The 20260-nt window shown below is 28.6% G+C and overlaps 1 protein-coding gene across 3 annotated transcripts in view; it reads right to left on the minus strand.

The window, feature by feature from the left end:
- Window positions 1-20260, minus strand: part of LOC129976476 (organic cation transporter protein-like) — a 96782-nt gene that overhangs the window by 37047 nt on the left and 39475 nt on the right. For all 3 annotated transcript variants that reach the window (XM_056090082.1, XM_056090083.1, XM_056090084.1), the window contains exon 2: window positions 179-354. The gene's annotated coding sequence lies outside the window, so the exon portion shown is untranslated. The remainder of the gene's footprint in view (window positions 1-178; window positions 355-20260) is intronic.

Raw genomic sequence — 20260 nt, forward strand, 5'->3', positions numbered from 1 at the left:
ATTTTTTTTTCACTATATTAATCAATAAAGTTTCGAAATAAAACGTAGATTTTCAAATTATTAAATCTTTTCTATGTAAAACAGGCATAACTAAAATATTTGGGAAATAAAATTTAACGGGGAAAATTATATTTCACACCAGAAGAAAATGAAGAATAAACAGGAGTAAGAAACTTACCGCCGATAATTGCCGAGGAGAGATGTCAGGATGCTGCTGTTGTCTGAGGAGAGCGATGGAGTTTTATCAAATGGTCATGAAGAGGACTGATTGGTGACCTTTGACAAGAAGCCAAATCAATCAGCACTTACGTGATTTCTTTTTTCTCCCTTTTTTTCCTCTTTGCCTTCCGTGTTCTATGAAAGCCAGACGGGAATAAAAGATTACAACATCAGTAGTTTGATTTCCTTTAAATGCAAAATTATTCCTTTTTACAAATCTAATGGTATTACAAAAGTCAAAAAAATAGTTTTTTTTTTTTTTTTTTTTTTTTTTTTTTAATGAAGCATTTTTCAAAATTGTTTTTGACGCTACATAAATCAAAAGTTCCCATTGAAAACATATTTTTAGAAAAGTTTATTAAATTTCGAAGTGTTTACCAGCAGCTTTTTTTTTACAGGTAAACTTATGATTATGTATAAACTGTGTTTATAGATCAAAAAATTAAAATAGCAATATAGTATTATGTATTTTTACTCTTTTACTATACTAATATCACTACATATTTAACTGTCAAAAATTACTCCACCAGGAGGGACAAATGAATAACATTTTTTTTTTCTTTTCTTATTTTTTAATTTCAGTCTACTTTGAACAAGATTCGAGTTTTGTCTAATCATAATGGAAAAAAAGTCTTGCAGACGTATTTTTGCATCTCAATCTTTTTTGTATACTATAATGTATAGATTGTCCTCTCTAATGGTAACCCAATAATTTATTTTTAAATCATGACAATCGAATATATGCTTCCAATGAGGAAAATATTGAAATTACTCAGCTATTTTAATTTTTTGAGGCAATAAATATAAAATCACAGAATGTAAATTTTTCTCATGTTCCCTATTCCTATTAAATAAAATATTACTAATACGCTCATATTTTAAACAAAAAATTTCCACATATTCAAAACTAAAAGTGTTGGAGTTATAAATCCTTGAATATCAATGTTGCAAATAATTTTGAATCATTTCAATGACAGCGTGAGGACGATTCTCTTTCTACTCAACAAACGTTGCATCCTCAAATTGGCTGTAAATGGACTAAGAGAAATGGAGCTCTGAGTTTTATTCGTCAGTCAGTTTTAATCAGAACAGTGAAAAGTCTTTGAAATATAAGTTGCTAAAGATATTTTATTAAATTAAAAATTAAAGTAATTAATTTTATTGATAATTATAATTAATAAGACCGAAATATAAGGGTTCCCCAAATGGGCAAATTGAATGAAAAAAAAATATCTTTATTGGAAATCAAAAGAAATCATGATGGGCATTGTAACACAGATCCCATCGTTTACTTAGCAAGTCTATGGTGGTTGATTCTTGACGAAATCCTGCTCAGCTTCCTTCATTTCGTCGTCCGAATGGAAACATGCTCCCTGTATTGCTCTTTGAAGTGGCTCAAAGATGTGGAAGTCACATGGTGACAAATCAGAGCTGTACAGCGTGGGTTCCAACACTTCCCAACGGAATTTTTTTAAGGTCGTCTGGATTTCACGAGAGACGTGTGGGCGAGCAGTCATGGAGAAGGATGACTTGTTGCATGAGAACGCTTAGCTGTTTGCTTTTAACTGCTTTCGGTAGTTTCGGCAGAGTACTGTAATGTTATGTTGAATGGATAGTTTTCTTTTGGGGTAGGAAATCAATCATGAGTGGTCCACGGCAGTCGAAGAATCACAAATCGCACTACTACGTGTTGTTCCGATCTGGGTGCATCCATGTATAGCACGGCTTTACTTTCGATCAATTTCCTCCACAATGAACAGCTTTCACTGTTGAATAGCGTATGCAGTGCACACCTCCTATTGCCTTTTATATCCCTTTTCGGTGGCGCTGGTACAGCTATAATCTCTAGTATCCACCTTCCATTTAGGTAACCCTTATACTTAGTTCCACAATTTTTTCAATCTTCCTTTCATTAATTCAAACATAAATTTGAATTTTTTATTTCATTTAAAACATTTTATCAGCTGAGAGTATATTTCAACAGTTTATAAATCAGCTTTTGGGCAAAGATTAAACAATATAAGTATGATCAATCAAGAAAAGGACATTTCCCATCAATGAAAAAACTAAAATGATCTTTATATGAACATAGATCAATTCTAATAACCTCATAAGGAAAACTTTTGAATAAGCTGCCAAAAGTAGATAGGTCACATTCCATCTATCACACGCTGGATACACATTAATAATCCCAAATAAAATTGCCAGCAATAACTTACAAGTAAAATTGTTATTTTACAGCGAAAAATCCTCTTTTCCTATTTTAATCTTTTGCTATCGGCGCCGCTCAATACCGGGACTTCCATATTGTCTTGAAGTCGGCCCACAGCGACGGCACTTGCAAATTGCTGTAAAAGTTAGTATCGCCACAAAGGTAGGATGATTTTTATATGGTCATTATATAAAAAAATTAAGTTTTTTTTTTTGTTTTTTTTTCATTTTGAATTTTTTTTTTTTTGTTGTTGTTGTAGGATTCTTTTTTTTTTATATTCAGACTATAAAATGTAATGTCATTTTACGGTTCCACAAAATAGTTCAAAGTTTATGCGTGATGTTTTAGTTTCTATCGTCAGGTTTTGGAGTCCAGGTTTCCTATTGATTCTTTTTTTTCTTCTTTTCTTAAAAAAAAAATGCCTTTATTTACCATTAAGGAATTTTAGACAGCTCTGCACAGTTATGGGACATCCTAATCCTATAGTTAAATTATTCTGTATGGTTATTACTCTGCTAAGTAGCCCCGTAGACAAACTTTAAATTTTCATTTAAATTTAAAAAATTTTAATCTCCCTAAGAGCTAAAAAAAGAACCTACTATCTGCAAATGGCCTTGGCAATGAAAAGCTTAATTCATTTGGTAATGCAATTTTCGTAGTCCGATAAGATCTATGCTTGATTAATAATGCGATATCTTATCCTCTCGATTGTGAGGTTTTCAAGAATATAGTTTATTCTTTTTTTTTTTTTTTTTCCAAATTCATGATTGAAAAATTCAATATTCTAAGGTATCCGACTACATTCGGAGGCCTTTAAAAAGCGGTATTTGAATAATATTTTCTAAATTTTAGGGGTAATTCATATTAAAAATTAATAATTCAAAAAATAATAAAACTATTTATTAAATTTATTTTTAAAAATTTATCAAACTTCAGAAAATTGAAAATTTTTATTCACGTACTTTAACCTTTTTTGCTTCAAAAATCATCTATCATAAGTAATCAATCAAAACCTTTATAACCTTTTATAAACATAATAACCTTTTAATATATAAACTTTTGTACACTTAATCATATGCGCGATTTCTAGGTTTTATATCAGGAATTTTACAATATCTCGAATCATTTCTAAATTATATGAGTTCAGCAATAAATTCTGTTTATTTTTTTAAATTTTTTATCTGTTTAACACGTATAAAACTGCATAATTTATCAATGGATTATAGTTTTAAATATATTCTTCTACAGGGCCTAAGCAATGTTACAAACAACAACTATTCCAAATTTTATATTGATACGTTAAGTAGTATATAGTAGTATATTGTTTTTGAAAAATTGAAGCTTTGTAACAAAATCACATTTTGAGAAAAATGTAAATAAAGATTTCACTATTATTTACATTAGGAAAATATGCATATTTTTTCCAAAATTCTCAAATTTTATAAATTGTACTTTCTTTTTTTTTTAACATAATTCAATTTTTGTTTTGGGATGGCTCGTATTTTTTTTTTCTACGCAGTTTAGCAAGACTAACGAGTGCCTTTGAAATCCGCCATTCAAGAGCTGTCAATCGTTTGAAATTCTTTTCCGTAACATATCCTGAAGAAATATGCATTTCATCTATGATTATCAACAAACCATAAAATCCCATATTGAATTGAATCACTGCAATATAGACACCCAATTTAAGTAATGTCAACTCAACAAATGTTTCTTTTGTATTATCAACCAAATAACTTCAATGAAGGATTCATTTGAGTTTTTCCATGGAGACATTTTTTAACTGAGAAAGCAGAAAGTACATTTTTATAGTATTTCTCCCATTATTTGGGCTACCAGGGATCATTAAGGAGAAGTATTTTCCTTTGCATTTTCTGACTGATGACATGGCTAGATAATTTTGATACTATTTGCACCAGCTCTCTTTATCTTATGGGTACTGTTAAATTATCAAATATTGCCTAAATTACTATATATAGCAATTCCTAAGAACTTTGAAGTTAATCGATGAACTTATCGGTCAACTTGTCCTTGCCTCGAGCAGCTGAAGTTTATTTTTAGATTTCCTAAGTCGAGTACCAACTCTCTTTTGGATATATCTTATAACTCTTATTGATGGCAATTCCTCTGCATATATTCTTTACAGTGTCATAAGCTTTCGAATAGTATTCAGTGTACAAGATTTGAAGCGAACTCTATGACCTTTCAAAACTTTGATATGCTCCAACAGATTCCATTCGGGAAATCGGAACGCTGATGATTGGAACAAATGTGAGTGGATTCAGATTACTTGAAATACTTTATAGTATCTGCACGGCTGTGAATTGATCTGAAATATTGTGATCAAACATTTTACCTATATCATTTGAGAGAACGCTTAAACATCCATTCAATGCTATGTAGAATCAACATACACATCGCAGTATTTCGCATTGAAAAATAATTAACAAGCGATAAATAATTATAATAAATAAAATATCACAATGAGTATCAGTTATATTATTAAAACTACTGAATAGTTATTTCCAATCGTTCCACATCCGGTTACTTTAAAGAGACTTCTGGTTTCGTTTTTAGCTTTCATTTTTCCTTAAACAGTTCCAACTTTCTTCCTAAGTATCGTAGAAACAAGATAAAAACTGCTTTGGAAACTTAAAAATATAGGCTGTCAGATAAATCAATAAAAAGAAAATGTGTATTTTTTCCAAAAATCGATTTCCAACGTAGGTGGATTTCTTCGTTCATTTTTACCAATGCCCACTTTATTATAAGATAAATTTGAAATGCTGTATTATTTTAAAATTTGTCTTTCTTGCCCCTTGGAAGTTTTTTAAATTAAAATTGTTCTATGCCTTTAAATAATGCTTAGTTCTGCACCTGCAAATGTTTAAATATAATCTTTTAAATATATATCTTTACTGTTAACTATCAAACATTTATTGAGATATTGGATCTCAATAAATGTTCTCATCGATTCAGATCGAAACATTCAAAAATTTTAAAACAATGAAAAATAATGTTAAAAATTGTATTTAAAAATCTTTTAAAATTAGTAATCGTTTATTTCTAATAAATAACATTACCTTCTGATATCGTAACCGATGTTAATCCCATTTTGAGTGTAACAAGCCAAACTCATAAGCCAAAAACTCTTTAAAAAATGCTAGCACCATTCGTTGTTTTCGGGTTTGGACTCTCCCAAAGACTGCCCACAAACAATCCCACTCAGCTACGAGCGTCAGACAAAAACCAATTGCGCTGTCGTATTTGCCAATAATGATGATTTATCCATAGATGCAAAGACTCGAAATTATTTCATTACTTTAAAAAAACGATCTAGAATGCTTCTCCAACAATTATAATTGAACCAATAACTTTTTACATACTTTAGAACATATTCAATGGATTGTTCAAGATTTATAATTACTCAGAAAAATCAAAAATATTTTTTAATTTTTTTTTCGTTTGTAAATTAAATTATTTTAATAAGCTCTTGAAATTAATTTATAATTCACTTTTCACTTAGATCATTTGGAATGCATAAGTTTTAACTTCAGTCATACTGAAACAATACTATCCCTTTGTTTAAACCTCCCTGGTTTCGAAAATGAAAGAAAAATAATTATCAAAATATGTTTCCAAAAGGCGAGTGTTTATTCTAATCGTATCCCAATGGCTAATTTCTAAGCTAGTAGTGATAAAAAAAAACTTCCATTTTAAAAAATGCTTTAAATGACAAAGGAATATTTTTAGAGCTCTTTTGAGTCAATCATCATTTATAAGTCATTTTTTTTTCTATAACAGGCGGAGTTACGAAGTTTTGAGTATAACTGTTTTAGACTATTTCAGCGGGTTTTTCGTAGATCCACCAGTCTATAGATAACCCTTTCTAGAGGCAGCTGTTGATTATCTTAAACTAATGAATTTAAAATATCATGAGACTTTTTCCATTTGGAAGTATATGTTTTTCTATACATCTCTAACAGTTATAAATGAGCTACTGGGCCTCGATTAAACTGGATAAAATGTATATCAAAAGTTGTTCTTTTTAATAAGGATTGGAAATTAAATATTTCCTATTTATTTATCACTTCTGGGTTGATTACGATACATCGATTGTAAATTTTAAACTCTGAAAACTCTTCTTGCCTTTGTTTATACTATTATAATCATGAATTCATATTATACATACCATATAAAATATGTAAAAGGTAAACGCCTTTTCTCTGTAAAAATGATTAAAGATTTTTACAGCAGTGAATATATTGTTAAATTTTCTGCATATTTTGCACATCTTTGCAAATTTTTTTTATATTTTGAAAGCATAGGAAAATAAATGTAAATACCTTGAAGTTCCCAATTTAACTTCTCACTTCCATTTAACAAAGTTTCTTGAAGAATTTCAGCCGTGATCAACATTTACATTTTATCCAATGTACAACAAAACGTAATTTTTAATTAGTAAAGTTTTGTAATTTTTTAAAGCAAACATCTACTATTTTTCAATTATCTACGTTCCAGCAAAATTCATCATATAGATTGCCTAGTCTTCATGGACCTTCAACAATATAGAAATATGGAGTTTTCGAATTATCTATAGGCTTATGAAAACATTGCAATTGCTTAATATCTTATGAAGCATAATGCAAAGTTGACGAAATGTGATGAAAACAATAATGAATCCATTTAAAAAAAAGCTTTTATATGAATAAATGATAAGAGCATTTGAAAAAACATGAAGATAACAGTTTCAAGAAATTTTACAATATTTTAATCTTTACAAAATTGTAAAGATATTTATGACAAATTTTTCTTTTACATTAAAAGTTAAACAAAACAGAATTAAAGATTTTATAATGCAGGATATGAATAAAATTCAATAAAGCGGATCGGTAAACGTCTGTCTTTCTCTTTTTCCTTTAATATCATAATTTGCAATTTTCCATGTAGAACCAAATTTTTCAGAGAAAGATAAGATTTTTACTTTCTCGTATACGCAGAATACAGAAAAAAAATTGCTATAATAAAAAAATTCGAATTAAATTTTGATTATCTCTACGTTTTATATTTCTCCTAGTTCGATAAACACATTTTTAGAATTATCCTTTCGCCCCTGACAAAAAATAACTCAAAAACGCTACGATCTAGAGTGATGAAACTTGGTGTACGATCTTTGTACTAAATTTGTAGAAATCAATTTTTTTTCTATCAAATTTGCGCGAAATCCATTTAAAAATGTCTATCTGTTTGGATGTGCGAATAAAAGTCAGCACATTAATTACAAAAGGAAAAAAACTAGATAAATAGAACCCGAAGCACAGATTTAACATCTGAAGTTCAAATATCAAGTATGGAATCAAATTAGGCAGTGCGGTTGACTTTCCCTCGTTGCTTTACATTTTCACAAGCATGTAAATGCGACACCTCAAGAACGCTATGATTTAAATATATGAAATTTGGTATTTGATTTTGTGACTACTATTTTATATCAAAGTTAGTCGGTTAGAAATAACGTGTCTAAAACACAAATTCGATTTTCGTGTACTTATTACTAAATATAAGAAATTAATCGTATATGATCGCACGATAAATTCAGTAGAAATGCTAAATCCCTGTTAAAAATCAATATTTCGTAAGTATTGTTTGCCAAAGCCATGTAAGGTATTCGAAACCTTAAGCAAAGTCCAAAGTGACATGCGAAAGGAAGGGATATTAGAGAGTATGAGAGAAAATTTTGAGGTTGCAATTCCACTTGTTTAAATAGAGAATACTGTATTTTAAAAATAAGCACCAGGATCTAATCTATCAAAACGTTTCATTGTGCTCTTCATCTGAAGAAAATAAGAATCAAGTGAATAAGCAGTACTAAATATTTTCTCACTATGATAAATACAAGTGAAGGTTTTATCCGAAAGTTTTGTACAATTTTGTATGCAAAGGATTTTGTAAGAAGCACTTAAAAATAATGTGTTTAATTTTTGTTTTGCTTTTAAATAAGAAACTAGAATTTATTACAAATATAAAAACGGAAACTTGATCATTGCTTCACTAGTTTCAAAATGCAATTTTTATTTCGAAAACATCGGTAATTTTCTGAAAAATTTGTGTTGGTATGATTATCGATTAATTTTAATGAGTCGTGGAAAATTTAATAACATGATGTATTTCATCTAAAATTGACATTTAATAAAGAAAACGTTTATTTACTTCCTATGAATAAAAAGTACTAACATATCGAGTACCTTTTGAACATATACATTCTTCATGAAATCATTATCTGTATTTAAACCTGAGTAATTCTATGCAATGTTCTTTATGCAATTCCAAATATAAATTATGAGACATTATTTTAAATACTTGAGAAATATTCAACACTTTTCTTCGAGAGATCAGAAATGCAGTTTCTTAAAATATGTCTTGATTCCTTTATTAATGTATTGTAAAGAATTTATTAAAGCTTTCTTAGATATTTAAAATACCTTTTTACTTCAAGCTTTCTGGAGGAAAAATATTTATGTTATAAAAGTGAGTTAGGACTCTGAATTACTTTTTACTTTTCTTTTAGAGATGTGATTACATGGTATAATAGACTTGTATAATTGGTCGATACTTTGAGAAGCGTACAGTTCGGATTAAGTAAACATGGCTCAATATGCGTCTAAAATAATGGTATGCTTCAGAGTTAAAATTTTTTCATTTTCAATTTTTTTGAAAATCCTTGTCAAGCTTTGTATATATCCTATATTATCTTTTTTAAAAAAAACTTTGCTTTCTCTACAACTAAATTCTTTCCTCTGCTCTCCTTAATAAAGTCATGAAAGTACTTTGTTGATTATTTAGCTGCTACCAAAATTAGTAAATAACCTGGCAACATATTTTATTGAAAATGCGTAATTCTTAATCCATCCATACTATACAAGTTTTTCAAATTTCTTCTGTTCTTTCACTATAAAAATTTAAGATCGCTTAGAAGGTTTAAAAAAATATTGTTTAAAATAAGTACAAGCAATGGAACAGGATTTTAAACTGATCCATTAATTTATCAGTTAAACTGAATTCATCTTATACAGTGTTTTATATAATTCAGTGAGCCAGATTTGAAATATTGAATGAATAATAAAATAATGAATTTTAATATGAGTGGAAGAAAAAAATTGTAAATTCCACTTATTTGAAAAATTTAGGTTGCAAATATAAAACAATGATATTTAACATCCATTTAGCCTAAATAATACTTAGAAAAATTTATTTTATGTAAAAATTAAACGCTCTTTGCAAAGGTCTTAAAATTTGAAAAATCACAATTGCAAAAAAAATATGATGCAATTTATGAAATCTTTATTATAATCGAAATAATTTATTCGTTAGAATTTTTTTACGCATTTATTTTATAACTCATTGTTAGCATTTAATCATATACATGACAAATTGTTACTTCTCTTACGAAGGTCTGTATTTTTATTATTCAGAATTTCATTACAAATTCAGTTCGTAATTTTATATCTATAAACTTGTAATTTTTTTTAAATATATATATATATTAATATTTAAAATAATAATATATCTAAAAAATCATTTGTGAAGCAATTCAAAAATTTCAAAATAATAAGAAACATAATTTATTCGCGATGTCTCTCTTTATTCCCTGTAATAAATTTTAACATAAATAAAATTATTTTAAAATTCTAAGAGATTATCTTATTTATTTCTACTACGACACGATAAATGCGCGATTGACATCAGTTATAAAACACGCTATCACTACACAGCACAATGCTTGACTCGAAATTGTGAACTTCTCAATCAATGGATCGGATTTTGCTGATATTTTCTACAAATGTGTTTTTGCGATTGTACGAAGGTGAAATTTTGCTGTCATAAGCATGAAAGCTATTACTGCCCTTACAAAATTCCTCAATAACAAACTCGTTCTTCATAAACAAATTCCTAAAGTGCTAGTGCCACTGATGTATTGGGTTACTGAATTAGCGTATTCCTTCCTATGATTCGATACACTCAATTATTTAACTGTACATTAGTGTCTTTTAATACATCTCATATTAAAGTCCATTTGAATTGTATTTTCAAACGAACAAAACATGACAGCAATTTTATTTGTTTACATTGTTAGTCATAAAATCACTGACCACTAACTACACATTGCTCCGCAATATCGGAACGAATATGAACAGGAGGGGTCGAAAAGTTGTGGAATTTATTTTTCCCATTTGAATGTATGTACAGAAGTTATAAAAATGAAAAATACCTATGCAATGAGCTTGCAAAAGTTAAATTAGTTTAATTAGAACTGGGATAAATTTTTAAAAAGATGAATTTAGAAAAAATTTCAATTTGTACAAAATTTTTGTAATCCAATATAATGAAATGTTAATCAGAAGGAAATGAATGACAAATGTTTCAAATCAATTAACTGGTAAAAATTTCAAATCGTTATTTGCTTATCTTTTGAAAAATCCAATGTCGCTGATAAAAATAAATGCCTTTAAGTGTTTTTCTATATGGCCGCATTCGGGCCGCATGAATTCCTATACTAAAAATTTTGTTCCATGGTTTCAGATAATATATTTTAAAAAAAAGTGCTAAAAACTGGATTTTCAATTAAAATTTTGTCTTGTTTATTAAAACTTGAACGCATTTTTCAGTCATCATTATTCTCGTAAAAACTATCATTTAATATTTTTCGAGAAAAAAAAATCACAAATTACAATCATCAAACACAAATTAATCACAAATTATTTTTTTAAGAAAAATTGAATCATTACAACGCCATATGAAACTGAAGAAGATTTTTAGAATAAAATTGTTTTTGTATAAGAATTCGAAATAAAAAGAATATCTATAGTCATTTATCGACTACTGTTTCTATTGGCAAGGTCGAGTTTTTCGGGAAAAAAAAAACAGATATAGGTCTGAAATGTTTACCAATAATTCCCTGCTATGTAACGTAAATGGAATTTCAAAATTGTTACTCTAATTGGGAAAAAAATAACAATATTTCTAAATTTACACTTTTTATAATTTATTTTTGACCTACTTATGTTACCTTATGACGTTAGAGTACTCATTGTATAAGCCTTTTAATATCCAACTTTTATATAAATTCTCCCTCTCAACTTAATAGTTTTTTTATTTAAACGCAAAAAAGTGATGTTATAGCTTCCTCAACTTCCCCGCCCGATTAGGAGCAAATAAAGTAGCTTGTTTTGGATGGTCAGTTCAACAACTTAAAACAATAAAATGCTCTTACGTAATTTTTTTCAAATTTTATTATTTTTCACAACAATTTGACCTGGCTATAAGGATTAGCGATCTCTGAGACCACATTCTACAGGCATTTTTTTTTATCTACAATACCTTAATATTTTTTTTAATTATACTGATCAACAATTTTTATAAATTGATTATAAATGCATTCAATTTAAAATAGGAAATACGTTTCAATAAAATACAATAGAAAATTCATCTTTATAAACCGGAATTTTCAGAAACCTTTCTCACATTTACTAGGAATTTTAATCGCCAGTTGTCATTACATAATTAAAACTACATAACAAATAACTGAATATTTACATTTATTATTTCAGGATGAATACTTACTCTTTGCCATTCAGTGGCGTATAAAAGGTAGATGGCACAGGGACATGGCGATTTTTCAAACCCTTATGATATTTCTCTTTAAAGAAACGTATTAATTCACATGAACACATACCAGGTCCAAATGGCGCCTCCTTAAGCTTTGCACTGGCGCATAGACACCCTTTCTTGCCACTCACACATCAGATTGCTAAGCCGCTTTTACAATTTGTATTATAAAAGCGGCTTATTATTATTCAATACCAATCTCCTAATACCGTCGCGATTCATTTCTTTTCTCGTCTTTTATTTAACCTGTTGCTTAGTGTTTCCATCTGTTATTTGTAGGTTAATTTTGAACCAACCTGATTATTTTATGTTCAGTTTCGCTGTACTCTTTACCAACAAACTATACATTATGATATATAAAATTTTTTATAATTGATAAAAATGGAAGCCATATGTTCTATTTCAAATGTGCGTTCATCAACATCATATGCGTGCTTAACTATATTACTGTTTATTATTAATACGCAACAATATTTTATACCAACATGGTACCTTTCCTATGACTTCTTAATTATCTAATTAATTTAATGGCCACTTGCTTTGGGTGTTGCCCCTTTGGCCTTGTAAATAAGTTCCAAGTGCTGCTATTTGTTTAGTTATTGTTTTACTGCAATTCAATGCCGTTGGCCTCTATTCAATACTGGAAATTTCGTTCTGTTAACTTTATTAAGTGATGGATTATTTAGTTTAGTTTTTATTGCCCCGCTCATATTGACAAAATATGATCTTAATGAAATTCCATACATAATTGTTGTTCCAAGTGAATGGATTCGGACTGTTTTCTACAGGTTGGATGATTGGTTTTCACTTAACATCATCACATTGTCGTGAAATGTATAATTTACTTTTTCAGGCTACTGTTTACTTACTTTTTACAGGTCATAACCATGCATTATTCATGATTTATTTTGATTTCCAATTCATAAAAAAAGTGCAGTGATATACTATTTCAAATAATAATGTACGATCTTTCGCTTTTATAAGAAAAGATTATTTCACACCGCACATATCAAAAGTTATCCAGACAGTTTTCGCAACTTGTAAGATTTTAAAATAAGAACACTAAGCTATAAACTAATAGCAATACAAAATGAAATAAAATGTATATAAAGTCAAAACTTTCACTTGCAGATATGAAGTAAATAAAACATTTAAACACGAAATCTAGCGATAAACAAAATGAAAATTATGACTAATAATTATATGAACAGAGTTTTAAAAAAATAACAATCTTTACTGTCAAACAAAAATTAAATGATTTCCTTAGATATTGTCAGTCTCATAAGACGAAAAAATGTCTTAAATTTCTATACAATTATTACACCGCAGTTTTCTGCATTCAACATTTGTGAAATAAGAATCAGAATTATCAAATTTTGTCTCTCATTTTCGATTGAAGGAGCTACTAATCCATAATGGACTAATTTTGTTCAATATACAATTATGTTATGAAAATATGTTATAAATCTAATATTTATTTTTGAACACATTTCTTCAATACTATGGCAGTATTCCTAGATTTCTTGCAAACTGTTCTATTTGTAAAGATTATACTTTTCTTAAAGGAATACTAGTTGCATTTAATACTAGTGCTATTTATTTCTTGAATATGGTACTAGTATTAAATGCAACTGCTTTTAGACAATTATTCCTAATTTCTAAAGGAAATATCAACACGACATTAAAACTATTTTGTACTCAGAAGTTACAGATTAAAATATGTAAAAAAAAAAAAAAAATCAGAAAAATTTCAACTTTACCAGTGATGATCGCAATTGGAGATTCCCATCATTAGCAATGGGCCTTCAAAAACCTACACATCTTTATTGTTCTTTCTAGAATATCTACAAAAATAGGGAAACGGGGGGCGTAATCGTTGTTAATTAATTTAAAAGTGGAATGTAAAATATATCTAAGCTAATTGTGAGATCGTGTGACTGAAAATTAAAGAATTTTATCAAATTAAAAAAAAGTAATATTTTTTCAAAAAAACTTATTTTTGAGAATGACTACAAGAGAGTAAGCAAGTGAATTATGAAATTCAAAAAAACTCACCAAAAGATGATCAGATTTTTTAACAAGCTGCCGTATAATTAGAGATACGGTACAACTCACTATTACATGCTTTTCAATAAAACCTCTTGGCTTGCATGAAATGGTAAGAAACATTCAGTAGAAAGTCCTACATTATATTTTAGGTTTGTTTGTTATATTGTATTTAAATTGCATCAGTATTGTCCCACATTTGGATTTCTAACGAATATGTGATCACTTCGCAATTTCAAACAGTCTGGAATTTTTTATTAGATGCTCAACCTCTTTCCTAAAATATTTCGAATTGCACGTAATCTCAGATAAGGGACACTAATAATTCGATGAATTCTAGAGCTCGTCCCAAGGCAAAAAGTTTTGAAAGCTTTCAAGCTACAATCAAGCTCGTCTCGGATGCATGCAATACCACTGCTTTCCTTATATATAGGGAAAATGTGCTTCCATGAGACTGTCAAACAAATATACAACATTTCTGTACTTGTTATAAGAAACAATACATTATGGCATGTTTATTATTTGTTTTACACCATTCTTCCCTGTACATTTGAAAAGCATCTCGTGTCTTCAAAATTGGAAAAGAGCGATGTAATTCTATTGTCATTCCAGCGAATAAGCGCAATCTCATTTTAGTATCTAATTTGCAGTCGGGTGTTCGCGAATCTTCTTCCCAAATATTTTTGGATGAGTTTTAAGGGTATTCTCCCATTCTCTTTTTTTTCATTGTTCTCAAGTTAAGAAGTTTTTATCTCTGAAGGAAACAAAAAGATGACACGACATGAAAAAAGCATTCATATAAATTTTGTGCATCAATAAACATCCAATTCAGCATTTATGCTGAATTTATCATATCATCCTTGGCGACTTTTTTGGCGATTAATCCCTGGCGGTTAATAGCACTCGAAAATTAAATTTTTGCTTTATATAAGTTTTCCTCAATCGATTAAAACAAAGATTTCACACAAAACTGCACTTGTAGTCATGAAATTCCATACCTAATTTGATATATTTAAGTCGTTGTTTTTTTTAATTATCGTGTTTACATATTTCTGAAAGTACAGATTGACAGACTTTCACTTCCTTGTAAAATTTTGAGCCAAATCCAACAGGTGTCTACAACATAATTGAATCCGTACCGCATTTTATTTATCCAGCTTTATTCGTTGTATAATTATTATGTTAACTTATAGTCGAACAGCCAGACAAACGGACTTTCTCTGAACAAAGTTTATTCAAATCGTGATAGAAATCTGCACATTTGGTGCAAAGACCACATACTGAATTTTATCCATCTAGCTCAAAGTGTCTTTTGAATGATCTTTGTCACAGACAGATGGATATTTTCCAAATATATGTTTATCGAACTCAGGGAGATTTAAAACCTGGAGATTTGACAAAGGCTCGAGTTCGAATTTTTTGATGATGATTATGCTTTCTTTATACTACATATCCGAGAAAGTAAAAAGGATATTGATCGAAAAATCAGAGTATCCAGAGCTTGTATCTAAATTTTATAGTTTTCCTTTCATGAGAATTATTTTTTGTAACCATATTTCCAAAGACACCTTACCATTCTTTCATAGAAGTTCGGAAAACACACCAAATTGTTGTAAAACTTCATTCATCAATTTATAAATTCAACAATTTTGCAATATCCATCTGATACATCAATAGTAGTATTTTTACTGATCTCTTGTAAATTCTATAAATGCCAATCTGCCAATACTTGCTGCAGCCACATATCCCACACCACCAAGCTTCCCCTTCATGTTTTACCATATCCCCTGAACTTAGTTCTTTGTTAGAGTTACCCACACTTTACCTTTCCATTCGAAGAAAAACGTTTCATCGAATCATTTTTCTGAAAGATAAATGTCTGTTTTGCAAAGGAGTACGAAAAAAAATCTTTTTATTCTATTTTGCTTACTTATATAAGACTTATTTCTTCCAACCCTATTCCAAAAATTGTTTTTTAATTAAAATGATTTCTTGGTTTCTGAGGGAGTACTCTTATTTAAAAATGTATCTGCTTCGAGAGAAATTATAGAGGAATTTTATTTAACTTTCCGCATAATCTAACGATCCTCATGAGAATTACAAATTTTTCATTTGCTAATTAATAACATTTTGAATAGTAGAATGAATTTTATTCTTAATATTCCCGATTTCGTAGATTGATGAATTTAAAGTGAGGAACAATCAACTCTAGTTACTTAAAAAGTTACTTACGTCCTAGTTAAGTTAAAAGTTAACTTACGTTACTCTAATTCCTTACTATTCGTCCATGCTAACGTCCCATTATCGAAAATTCAAGTTACGAACTTACTTTCGGATCGACCGAGTTTTGTTTCAACGTGACTTAGCATTTTCAAAGCGGGATTTGTTTAGATTTCCATCATTCACTGCAAGACTATTCTGTGCACGTTTAACTTTCATACTGATAGAGTTATGACAATGCTTCATAATACGTATTTAATTGCTACAAATAATTAATTTTTAAGCAATTAGCTATGCGTTTTTGGACAGAACGTTATTCAAATATCCTCTTTTAAAAAACAATTAAGATTTATGCAATTTTTTTCACGGCGAGCGAAATGTGCAACTTCGGCTGTATTTCTTTATTTTTTCCTAAGTGTTGTTTTCTTTTGGAGCTTCAAAGATTCCAGCCGTTTCTCTAGAAAGCTTTACGTCAAAAATAGCATGCTCGTAAGCATGTGCATCATCAGTGACTATTCTGGATCATGCGGCATTAGTACCATTTCCTGTTTACTATCAACAGATTCATCCTCCAATGACATTAAATATTATAAAGCTTTTACAGTTATAAATTTCTGACTCAGTTTTAGAAATGTTATCGAAGGTATGAATGTGAATTGAAATCATCTCACACCGCGAACTGCAAGTATATTCCCTTTCTTCGAAAGCGTCGTCACAAGACCAAAATTTACCACCAATGAAAGGAGAGAATCAAAAATATTCCTTGAATACCAATCTCAACCTTTTTATAGGAAAACCGGATGTTATCTAGTTTTGCAGGAAACAAAACAGACAAGCTCTTTGCTCAAACTTTCAAATACTTTCGGATGATATGTTTCGTGTAAAAGCAGAGAATTTTGCAATCATCCTACAGATAGATGGCTCCTAAAACCTATGCAATTAAAGAATTTTTTCCATATAATTTTGTGTACTATAATGTATAAGATTTGTCATCGATAAATTTGAAATGGACATTAGAATTTGCTTTACGCATTTTTTAATTAAAATGTAATTTGTGAAATAAAATAATAAATATTAGTCATTTTCAAAAATCTAAAAAAAATTTATAATGATTAAAATTGGACTTCAAATTATAATACATAATCTCTATCAGCCTTGAAATATATTTTAGAAGCAGAACATAAATAAAAACAAAGATGATATTGAAATTACAATAAATCTTGGTTGTCTTCTATGTAGGAACAATGGTAAAATATAAGTTTAAAATTTAACTTCCCATTTTCATGTACTCTAAAACATAATTCTATGCATAGGTATTAACTTCTTATAAGGACAAATTATAGTACTTCGAAACTTTTAAATAATTGTACTCTTTGATTTATTCAGTAAAATTAATTTTCAACTTTAAATCTATACTCCAACTATCGAATATCCTCCAATCATGGAATTGTCGAATCAACCTTATACAAGAAATCCTGGATATAATTGTGTTTAAAAAATAATGCTTCACGAAATTTTGGAGAAAAATTTAATCATACTGAGACAAAAATTTATTTTTATTCTTTCAAAATAAAAATGGACCGAAGTATGCTTACCTTGAAAGCAAAAATGATTAACTATTGAACAATTGGTTCGTTAGATTGATTTGGGTATAATGGAAAAAAATCTAGATCTTACGAAGATATTATATTGCTCTATAATAATTAAATCATTTGTAGAAATTAAAATGTTGTACTGAAAAAATACAATGAATGCCTCATAAGATTCTCAGCAGAATACCGATAATGAATATCCATTCCATGAAAAGTTATACAATTTTTGATAATGACCTTCTAATAGTTAGAAATTGATTATAAAAGAGATTCCACTTGCGGACCCTAAAATTCTAATGAAAGATAATTGTTTGTATTTCCTGTTGACCAAGAAATGATAAGCGTTCGAAATTTTTGGCTCAATTCATGAGTAATATTTCACTCACTGCTGGGTCAACAGCGGAAGTGAAGCGCATCATGCAACCTATAAGTAATTAAAAGCAGATCGAGAATTTTCGCTTTATTCATAAATCGCAAAGAAATCAGGAAATAAACTGTCAGATATTGATTTTGAATCTTATGATCATCCGATTGCGACTATATGAAACCAAAGCCACCAGTCCTTGAAACCCACACTTTTTCCTCGATATTGTATCGTTTTATATTATCTTGAGCATAAAATTAAGAAGCGTCTTATCTGCGATGATGAATCCTTGTAAATTATTTAAAATGCTTGTCACATTTTATATAGAAAATTTAATTCATAAATAACCTTCAAATTATTTTAAATAAAACTTATAAGGACTCGAAAATAAAATCTTGCATAATTGACTTCATTGTATTTAATAATTTTCATACAAAGAACTATAGTTCAAATTTAAATTACAATTCAAAATAAGTACTAAATTGATCATTTATCAACTGGACGGCAAAATGTGTTTTTTTATAATGCTTTTATAAATTGAAATATAAAGAGCCACAAATAAAAATATATAGTTGTGACTATAGTGTGTCTTGTAATGTATAAATGTAATTTCAATTTCCAGTTACTTTTTTTTTTCAATAATCTAAAAGTTCAAATTCATAAATCCTTCTATTCTACTTCGATCATTTCATGCTAACATCCAACGGAAAATAAATTTCCTTTAGCATTATAGAATCTGATCGTTTCTTCAACGTGGTGAATTTCCTTCCAGAATATTTTTCAAGGCACATATAATTTTCAGTTAACTTTTCATGAATGTAAAATGAGGAAATTTATATCAAACCTAAAAACATTCCAAGCATATATACAATAAGATAAACCAAAACTTTTCAATTCCAAGGAATTCCACAGCTGAGTTGAAATTATTTATATGCAAGATTTATCATTTTAAATATAGTTCATGTTATAAATCCTTCACATTTGGTTTATCTGACAGTTAATTAAATTTTATTCAAATATTTATGTCAGTACTATACTTCTAATTCCCTCGGTAAATACACAAGTAGAAGAAAACATAATCCAGATTCAACTGGAATATTTTTGAGTATATTATCGAATGTTGCAGATTTAAAAAAAAAAGCGATAAAAATAATAGAAGAAGATCTCACTTATATTTGATTAATCACCATTTTCCTCATACACAGACATTTTTCAACATCTTATAAAAAAACTCAACATAAGCGATGACAGCAATAATAAGTTAAGGTAGTAGATTTTGACATTTTTATCAATGGATTTTTCGTGTCCTAGCAAATTAAAAACTTGCATGTATAAGATAAGAAACTTGCACGTATAAGATAAGATAAGAAAAAAGGATAAAAACTTACACGTATAAAATTAATGAGATATCAATAATGATATGTGAATCTAAAAGTTACTTTTAGAAAATTTGGAACCGGTTCCTTTCACTTATCTTGATAACAAAACGAGATCAAAAATTAAGTGGATCGATAATATTACATAAATATTTTTCAAGATCATTTTTGTAATGATTCGTGCTTGATAATCTTGGCATCGCGTTGAAAGAGCACAAGAATATTTTGCATAAAAAAGTAACTATACGACAGAATTTATAAATTTGCCCCTGAAATAGGCGATAAGAGAAATAATGGAACACTTATTTCAAATTGTAGAACGACCTTCAGTTTTAAAATTTAACATCAGTAGTGAGTATACTCTTAAAATCAAAAACTAAGATAATGTTTTTTAATCGACAGATTTTTGAATGACCTGTGGATATTACTTAAATTCGAAAGCTTTTTATGTATTTCGAATACATATACTATTTTAAAATTCTTACTGATAATGAAAATTCAGTTGCATAGAATTTTGTTAACTAGTTTAAGATACAATAATTAGGCAGGAATAATAAACAATTTCTAA

Source organism: Argiope bruennichi, chromosome 7 (genome assembly GCF_947563725.1).
Source record: "Argiope bruennichi chromosome 7, qqArgBrue1.1, whole genome shotgun sequence".
Taxonomy (NCBI): Eukaryota; Metazoa; Arthropoda; class Arachnida; order Araneae; family Araneidae; genus Argiope; species Argiope bruennichi.